We start from the raw sequence: 9,636 nt of genomic DNA, 5'->3' as shown, positions 1-9,636 counted from the left end.
GCCTGTTGTTAAGAGTGGAAGTTTCTAACATACTAACGAACTCATGTACAAACTTCTAATCTTTGTAACATGCATTATAACATGAGCACTTTACGTAAGTTGTAGGTTAATGTACCTTTAATAACGCCATCAAAACGGCGAGTTATCTGTTTTCACTGTCATTTCTCCCTCCACTATAAGTAAATGCTTGGTCGATGTATGAGTTAAGCGTTAAAGGTTCAAGATGAAAGAGTAGGAAGGAATGGGATGGTAATGCCCTGAAAAACGTGACTATTCATCCTTTAGCTCCTTACTGGCTACATAAACACATAAGAATATGACTGTTTTTCTTCTGTTTGTTGTTGTTTTGTTTTTATAATACAAAATGTCATTTGCTGTAAAACTAAAGTAAAGTAATTATAAAGATAGTGTTCGTGTCACTGAACTTTACACGACAGTTTCACCACTGATAACACCGGCTACGTCTTTATCCTCACAACACCTTTCGCACTGTGTCTCTATTCCTTTTCCAACATATCTGAATTTAGATTGTTCGAAGAAACACATTTTGTAATGTTTTAAAATACAAAACAAACGACAAATTATTTCGATGTTTATTGTATATTAAATTAAACCACTATTTAATACAACAAAAAAAATAAGTGGTGAACATTAAAATAAAACTCATACGTTTATATTTAATCGATAAAGAACAAGTTTCTGTTATGTGTTAGTACGAGGGGAGAGTAGTTTAAGTTCGTGGTGCTCAAACTATGGAGCAGATACCTTAAGGGGGCGTGGAGAGCTAGTAGAAGGGGTGTAACTGTAACTATAGTAGCATGTAAATTTTATGTTTGAAAGTGCAAGTTTAAAACAAAGAAGTTTTAAAAGTACTGTGTAAAATATTACTGCTATTTAACAGTAGTAATTATTAACATGAAAACTGGCATACAGTATACAAATAAATAGGTTGTGCAGGGGAGGCGAAACAAAAAGCACATTTAGAGCAGGGGGCATCATATGTAGGGTTATGAACTTGCGATTTATGCATGTGGCATTAATTATTGCAGAATGGATTTAAATATGAACCACTCTAAGATTTAGATCCATTCTAGAATAAATGAATAAAAGACTTACAGCAACAATGTATCGGTAGCGGCCGAGTTTTCCAAAATGATAAAGCATGTTAATTCATTCAAAGTAATTAATTATTTAAAATATGCAACGTTTACGAGACAGTTTGAAAATGCATTCGCCAGTCTGAATTATTATGATATAAATGATTAATTTCGATAATACTGGAAAGAAGTATTAAATGTTAATGACAAATAATATTTTGGTTGTTTTAATTATAAAAAGAATAAAGAGACGTGACCTGACTTGTTATTTTGAATTTCGCGCAAAGCTATTCAAGGGCTATCTGCGCTAGCCGTCCCTAATTTAGTAGTGTAAGACTAGGGGGAAGGCAGCTAGTCATCACCACCCACCACCAACTCTTGGGCTACTATTTTACCAACGAATAGTAGGATTGACCGTCACATTATAATGGATGAAATGGCGAGTAAGTTTGGTGCGACCGCGATTCGATTCCAAACTGCGACCTTCGGATTACGAGTCGTACGCCTTAACCCACCTGACCATGCCAGGCAGACTTGACGTCATTTCCTGTTTAAGAAACATAACGTAACATAAATACGGTTATGAGAGTATAATACGCCTTAAATGCTAGATTATGAAGTTTAGTAGCAATATATTTAGCTAAATTTCACAAAAAGGGACTAAAGATTATTAGAAATGGTATGGTTCTTTACTGGCTCCATTGGAGTTTCCAACAAGAAAAACACGTATCAACGTTTCAATTGTACCTTTTTGTTGTATGCAGCTGGCGACAAGTCCTTTCGCTATACACTGGATAGAACTCGTCAGTCTGGATACATCACGACATACAAAACCTCAGTTAAAACTATTTATATCAGTCATTATTATATATTCCAAGACTTAACGTCTGATAAAAGGTAAATACAAGCAACGTTTCTCCTAAGACATGATAACCCATATTACCCGATGAACGCTGGTATTCGGAAGATGACCTCATTGGTAGTTGTATAGGAAAAAAAAATGGTCCAATTGAAATTTTATTATACACGCTTCTTACTAAAAAGCAGCATTGGTCCTGTAAACAATGGTACATTTAAAGTTATCGGACTTCTTGTGATGTATTTTCACTAATAAATATTTAACATCTATTTATTTCGTTCAGAAAGATAGCGAATTTCATCTTCTGTAAGAATTTATTTATGCATTTAGAATGAATAACCCCGGAATACAAGATAAACATTTTAAAACAGGTTTTCAAAATAATGGGATCACGAGTAAAATAGTTTTCTCCAAACCCATCTTTAAGGGTAACTTTCCGTACACATAAAGATAAAACATGTTTGTCAGAAAGTAAAAACAATCAATCATACTAAATGCATTATAAAATTTACATTTAAATCCAACTATTTGATGAGAAAGAAATGCCAATGGGCACTATTGACAAGCTGCTTTGCCTTCAGCCAATCAGTTAAAAATCACGGAAAGCTGCGATACCTAATGTGTGTAGTTTTGTGCAACAATTCTGTAAAAAAAATCAAACAATACCCCAGGGGAAGAAGAGTTGTGACTTTATGTTTTCAGTTTAAAATTGGTAAAGTTGATTATGGAGATGTAACAGATGAAGAAGTATAATTTCGGTTGGAGTATTAAAAAAAGGAACATTCAGTTACAGAGATTAAGAAACAAAATATTATATGTGAATTTTTTTCTCAGTTACTGCAAGTTGACGACATAGAATGTTATGGTTGTCAAATTCTAATTACAGATATAAAATTCTATACTTATGTATGGCATGTTAATGTTTTAGATGCATATCGTATAGTTGAATTGTATTAAATACAGAACCTTAAAACGACATGGTCCAAAACTGTTGTCAGCAATCGCTTAAAACAGAACTTTATTAGTGTCGTTCTAACTATATAAATACTTTTATAATATGCAGGTAATTTATTTGTCAATGGACCCATATGTTTGAATACTAGATAAGAATTTGCCTAGCCAGAGCTAAGCTGCTTCTGTATAATTGGAATATACCAAAACCATACCTGGACTTTACAATGAAGCATTCATTCTTTGTCTCAATATCTCTTCTGGCATGTATCAACCTTTCCTAATTGATGGCGTGCGAAACTCGAGTCAATGCAGACCTTAACCACATTAAATACTTTACATACACTGTTACAGATCAGGTCTAGAGAAAGGTCCATATCTCAAGTACACATGGATCAACATTTCCGACCATACGCGAGCATGTTTGACAAACAACCAAACAAGCTCTGTTCTGTTGCATGGTATGCCATTATGACATACATTCAGCGTTCGTTACAGTCAATTCAGCCAGGATTTGAAACACTGCTAGGATCTCTCCTTAATAGTTTATAATATCCATCACGTCGTGCTATCAGATTGGGAATGATGGAACATAATGTTTGTCTTCTCCACACCCAACACTTTATACAACTCAGACACTACATGGTTATTTAAATTATTTTTATACTATGTGTGTTTTGCTTCAGGTACATTTAACTGGGCTATCCATGCTTCACCATCATATCAGCTATGGACTGTGTTGAAGTATCGACCAATGGATAAACCTTGGCCTACTTAGTGAAGTGTTTCAGTTACCTCACTGTCTCAATTAGAGAAGCAACAATATTTGAGGTTATTCTCCGTGAAAGTGAACCAACAATTCTCTTCCGGAGTTTATCTTGCCCAGGCTAGCTTTTCCTCTGTCCAGCACACATCACACAGTGCTGACATCACCACTTAACATTATAACCTATAAGTGTTTGTAACACTTGTACTCTCCTACAGTTCTTTGAGCTACTATCTGCACCACAGGTTGAGAACCACGTCTCATTGCTTGATAAAAACGGTAGAAAACAAATACTTTTCTGCATCTGTTACTGCTCAAGCAAGTATCACAATATTCCTCAATATACTGTCCATGTTTCACCCTGCTGCTGAACATCCACGCTAGCTCCTTGTCTTTCAGTTACTTTTCCAGGTTCTCCTGAAACATCAATGACGTTATTGAACCACTAGTGAAATCTACTAACATGCGTATTAATGTTTATGTTGCAGAAGAGAAATTAACTCCTACAGAGTGTCCAGGGCCAGAACATTCAAAGTTGGTCTACACAAGGCAGAGTAACAAAGTCATGCTGCTACAATATTGTTACATAACATACAATCATCATTTCAAGATTTTTAACGAGTTTAATCCATTTTGCTGATAACTGGCACACCCAAATGATAAATCTTTTACTATACAGGTAATGTTTGCAGTTTTGGATTAAAACCACAACTGCAAGTAGTTATTCATTATTCAGTATGAACATTCAGGAGCCACGAGAGTATGATTAGCATATATATATGAGAAGACTGATATGATATAGAAAAATTTTGTTTGAAAAGCACAAAACAAATAACGATGTTTCGACCGCTTTAGGTCATCATCATATTGAGAATGAGATTTCAATACGTTGTTATTTGTTTTATGCTTTTCAAATAAAAGTTTTCCATACCTATATCAGCAGTCTACGCTATATATGTATTCACTTCAAGTGGGTTCCTCGTCATCATGAATCACTAGCATATGCTATCATATATTCCTCTCCATACAACAACTGTGATGACACTTCCCATATTCCACTATTTCTGACAACAGTATCCAACAAGAATGCATAGTCCTGTCATAAATACACCACCGTTCGTGCTTTCACAGAAGTGCAACTTATGAAAATGGAAATCTTTTGTCACACTCTTTGGTCTATTTAAAATGTGAATAGACTTTGGTAAGAGAAGATAATGGTCTGATAATTTTGGAGAAGTTAGTCACAAAATATTAGTACCATAATGCAAAACCAAGGCAACTGTGGAATTTCAGTTTTATCACTGATTGGAGCCATCCAAAGGTGGTTATTTAATCTCACATGCAACACTTGTGTATATATGATGGCTAGTTACTTTTGATTGACCCAGTCAGCCATATGTATGGTCTCAGCATATTCAAACAACAGGTCATTGATCTTCTTTTGCTGTGTTAAATAAAGACTCCTTATACAAACTTCAAAAAGTGACCTCAGATGTTTCGGCAACCAAGTACTTGCTTTTGATGCAGTATGACAAAAAATGATAGAGATGTCACTATTTTTTACAGGGGTCGACTATAAAAGTTGTTCAGTCATCAATGACAACATAATATCCTATCAGATAAATTCATTTAATAGCCTGCGTTATCTATCGTTCAGAGATGAAGTTTGTTTTTGAATTTCACGTAAAACTACACAAGGGATACCTGCGCTAGCCGTCCCTAATTTAACAGTGTGAGGCAGCTAGTCATCACCACCCACCGCCAACTCTTGGACTACTCTTTTACCAATGAGCAGTAGGATTAACCGTTACCTTATAACGTCCCCACGGCTGAAAGGGCGAGCATGTTTGCTGGGCGGGGATTCGAACCCGCGACCCTCAGATGACGAGCCGAACACCTTAACCCACTTGTCCAAGCCGGGCCTATGTAGTAGTAATAAATGGAGTAAAATGGTTCTGTAGTGAGAAAATAAGTAATGGGGCAAGAATGAGATTGTATTGTATTTTCCAAATTAGTTTTCAGCGTTACTTTAAAGATTCACAATTTTCGTCCTGAGATCAAGAATAGTTTCGTAATTCATCTTATCTTGAGTCTTTTTTTTTACAAATATATTCGTTTAAATACATTTCCAGAATATTTCCTTTATTAATCATTTTAAATTATTTACCCACAGAAAACAATTGAAAGCTTTAATAGTTATTTAATAGATATGATCTTGTTTCACTTGGTCTTGTTCCTTAGGATATATGTATATGTTATAATTGTGATATTTATAAAACAAAGGTTCAATCTGAAAATGTTGTAATCACGTTTTTTCTGTTCATACAATGCGTATTTACGAAGCTAACAGATAATATAGGATTTTTGGTTACTTTATTTAACGCTATCGATCTCTTCTCTCGTGCCTGGACTATGATGTATCACCCTTGTCTTTATCAATTCTTCGAAGTAAGAAGTTAAAATGGAAACCCGCTAATTGTTTGTTTGTTTTGAATCTTGCGCAAAGCTACACGAGAGCTATCTGCGTTAGCTGTCTCTAACTTGGCATTGTAAGACTAGAAGAAAGACAGCTAGTCATCGCCACCAATTTCAGCTCTTTGACTAATCTTTTATCAACGAATAGTGGGTGTTACCGCAACATTATAATGCCCTCACAGCTGAAAGGGCTAGATTGTTTGATGAGACAGGGATTCGAACCCGCAACCATCAGATTACGAATCCAGCGCCCTAACTACTTGGACGTGCCGGGTCTAAACCCACTAATAAAAAAGATGTGTGCCGTTGCATTAAGTTTTAAAGAAACGTCACCATGATATCAACATTATTACAATAGAAACCATATTATTCTTACCTCAAGAAACTGTTAGGTAAATATTTTTTTATTGTGCTGCTTTAACAACAACTTAATTGAGTGGTATAGAATTATTGTTCCATCAATTCATAAAATTAACAAACACTCTCATAGTGCACTCGATTAGGAAGCACTGTATTTTGAATAAACTGTCTAAACAGAACAACGTAAAAAGGAAACTTATAAGTTGAATAAATTGAATTCCAATGAATGCAAACACCGTGCTTACTAGCCCATTAATTGTCGAGAGATAATAATGTCTGACTGTCGATTAAAGTGCTTTCAAGCATTGATGACTGTATTAAATTGATCTGAAAGTGTTTTCACATTAATGAAGAAGGTTAAAAAGATTAGAGCATTCCTAAAACAATGGTGTAACTTCACCCTACCCTGTTAAAGACATTTCAACTATCGATACTCTGCTTAATCTGCTCTTCTTAAAAATTACTATCAGTTACTCCTAAAAGTGAGATTGAGAAAAAATATAAAAATGAAAACAATGTGAGGCTAGAACAATATAAAGTTTGTTTCCCCTTTTCTGGGAAATATATTCAAGAGTGAAACTCCGTTGAACAAAGAGGATTTGTGTGCATTATTTTATATCTGCTTATGATGGTTTAGGGGTAGATAGTGTACACCCTCTGTTGTTAATGGTATAAATGCACGTATGGTTCACAGGTGAGTGGCCTCTACATGTCATTGTCCACCATAAATCAACCATGGAACATATTTTTGGTGGGAAAGGATTGAGTAGCAAACGACGTACCATCTGAAATGTGCCTACCACGTGATCTCTTCTGTAACTTAGGAGATGACGAATCGTAAGGACTGTCCTAGTTGTTTTATGATGCACAGTGAACAAGGCGTCGCTGTCTCCGAGTCAGTGAACTATTTGAACTCTTAGTTCTAGTGAAATCCTTCATGAATCAAGAGAAGAGAAACAATAAGTTATTCAAGAATTATAGGGAATCAAGTTAAATTATTTGCACAGAAGGCAAATGTTATATTGATGAACAAACATGCATGGTTAAGATTTGTGTCAGATGCATTTAAGGTTACGGTTTTTATATCACTTTATACATGTTTTGTTCGTGACGATGAATCTACAGAACTATTGCCGTTTTTTCTAAGTGTTTCATTTTGTATTTTAATACATATTATTTACTGTGATTGAAGCAAGTTAAATAACACAAAACATAACATTTCGTCTATTTTTTGTTTCCTGGAACATATGATTCTCTGTTCTTAGTGCCTACAGTATTATGTGCAATATTTTCATAGGGATGCATTGTTGTCGAGCAATATCTCATGTGATTCATGTAATTAGTAAGAACTTACTATGGTAGTGCAATATTTTATTTGGATCAAATGTTCAATGTAGATATTATTTTCCACTGTATTATTTAAGTGTTCAATATATACGCACATATGCAGTGCAGTATTTTATGTTCACCATGCGTTAATTTCGAATGTGTTGTTGCAGCGAGATTTTATGCGCACTAGTTGTACAATATAAGAGTACTGTTCAAATACACTACCTAATTGACACACGTTGTTTGCAAAAATGCTCTCCTCACGTTGAAGCAATGTGTGAGCTATAAAAGTGACTATGAAATCCTACTCTTCGGTCAGAAAAAAAGGTATACCAAGAGATAGCGGTGTGTGTACTATTGACTGTCTGCTATCAATCAAAATAAGAGAAAATATGTGAAGATAACGTTAGTGTACCTAGGCAAGGAAATTCTGAAGACACCCTATGAATCTATTTATTTTATATCAATCTTTTCATGTTTATATGGATTCTCTCTCCTTTGCTACTAAATATTATACAATTGGTTGGATTGGCTTAGAGGTTCGTTGTTAAATTCAGTAACTATTGTATCATTTGATATCAAATTCGATTCAACACGAGCAATTTAAACTACTTTAATTACTTACACGTAGTTATGTTAAATTGTAAGTAATGTTTTTAACAATTCCTCTCCAACTTACAAGTTAATTATCAAGTCTATCACTTCTATTGACAACATTTTAACATTACACATAAAATACGTTCACTAACATTTTTTTCTGAACTTAAACTGAGAACAATTTCAAATATATATTTAATGCAAACTCTTCATTTAAATTACTTTCTACTGCAGGATATGTGTAAATGGTCACAGGTCATTTATTTATCTGCATTTCTTACATCCATTCTCACGCTATATAAAAATTCCTTACAGTGTGCGGTTAAATTCGAGACACTTTTTTTTTCGTGGTTCTAAATAAGTTACACATAGATTGTTTAGAAACGGAATGATGGAAAGCATGCTTAAGAACGAATAATCAAAACATTTTCTCTACCCAGACAACATGAGATTTGAATACGACAAAAATGTATTTTCGCTATACACTGCGTACATAACTTTTATTCAAATGGATAAAGACCTTAAATGTTCTTTTGGCAACTAAAATATGTCAGGTATTGTACTTAAAAAACACAGGAAAAGATCAGAACTATAAAGGTCATTAACACTACAATGTAAACATACTGGTAAAAAGCGCTTCCCATAGCAAAACATCGAAACACAAATAAGAATAGTATTACAACTGTATTAATAGTAGAATGTATTTGTGTTAAGGAAGAAAATTGTGTGTATCAATCTTCTTGGTAGATATGATAAATTTAATATATATATACTTTTAATTAACTTTCAAATTAAAATTAAAATTTCCGGACATTTGAAATCGTAGCACGTAATGTACGCAACATAATAAATCAGAGGCTTGTCTGAGATAAATTATAATATGTAACAAATGCAAATAATATTGTTCAAAACACCATAAAACTTAAAAATAAATACATAAAGAACTGATATTACTTGAAACTTACAAACTTGGTATGCATAATTACACACACGCACATAAATATATGCACTCACACAAGGTGTTACAATCTAAAGCAGTTGATTACTGCATCATTCTGATGTACAAATAAATACGTTTATTTCACGAAATGTTCTCAAAGTAAAAACACTAAGATATCTCAAACAACAAGAACCAAAAATGTAGGTCTCAAGACGACAATGAAAAACAACCAGTTTATGAACAGCGTATCAGATTGTAAAGA

This window comes from Tachypleus tridentatus, chromosome 13 (assembly GCF_004210375.1).
Source record: "Tachypleus tridentatus isolate NWPU-2018 chromosome 13, ASM421037v1, whole genome shotgun sequence".
Taxonomy (NCBI): domain Eukaryota; kingdom Metazoa; phylum Arthropoda; class Merostomata; order Xiphosura; family Limulidae; genus Tachypleus; species Tachypleus tridentatus.
Note: the sequence above shows the minus strand (reverse complement) of the source record.